Source organism: Solanum stenotomum, chromosome 12 (assembly GCF_019186545.1).
Source record: "Solanum stenotomum isolate F172 chromosome 12, ASM1918654v1, whole genome shotgun sequence".
NCBI classification, from domain to species: Eukaryota; Viridiplantae; Streptophyta; class Magnoliopsida; order Solanales; family Solanaceae; genus Solanum; species Solanum stenotomum.
The window spans coordinates 15,632,357-15,633,342 of NC_064293.1; positions in this window are offsets into that span (position 1 = coordinate 15,632,357).

A 986-nucleotide genomic window follows, 5' to 3' on the forward strand; every position below is an offset into this window, starting at 1 on the left:
ACTCCATATCGTCGATATTCATTCATTAAATACATAGTTTTTTTTAGAAATCAAGCATATAAATTTTAAGTAGCTTCTTCAAATTTATAATAAAACATATAACTTGTAAGTTGTAAGTAGCTTAAGCAAACAATCTGCAAAGTAACTTAAGCAGGTAAATCTGTAATTTCTGAAAAACCTTGTAGCAACTTCTTTTCTTCTATAAATTAATTTATTTGTACATGATCAATATGTGTTGGGTTCTGAAGGGTGATTGACCGTCATGCGGAAGCTTACAATTTGTAAATCATATAGTTGATAAATCAGATATCAAAAAACTTATACTAAAAATCAAAATATTATTATATCAAAACTAATATAAAGAAAAACATTGAAACTTTAGAGAGAATAAATCTTCCCATAAACAAAACTCTTAAACGACTACATTGTGGATGTTATTGTTTTTGTGTTAGAAGAAAGAAACCTATATTTATAGAGTTCTAAAACCTTTCCTACTAGAAAAGGAGTCCTAAAAGGAGAGAACAAACCAAATATGAAAGAATATTATTTTTTCCTTTCAAGAAAAGTAAAAACATTTATGGTAATGTTTTGTCTTTTCTTTAAGGAAAAATAAATTTTAAATTATGGTAAGAAAATCAGGGCAAAACCCTAACAAATCTCCCCTTTTGGCTTGAATTTTCTTGCATCATAATCTTGATCCTATTTCTTCACACAATCTTCATGTATCACTGCTGCTTACCATGATTTAAAAATTGATATGGGTTAAAATTGGAGCCCTGTGTTAAAAGTGATTAACAGGGTTGAAAGTGGAGCTCATACGTTAAAAGTAATATGCATGAGTTGAAAGTGGAGCTCATGCGTTAAAAGTAAGATGCATGAGTTAAAAGTAGAGCTCATGCGTTAAAAGTAAGATGCATGAGTTAAAAGTGGAGCCCCAACATTAAAAATTGTTGGGGTTGAAAGTTGGAGCCCATGCTCTAAAATAA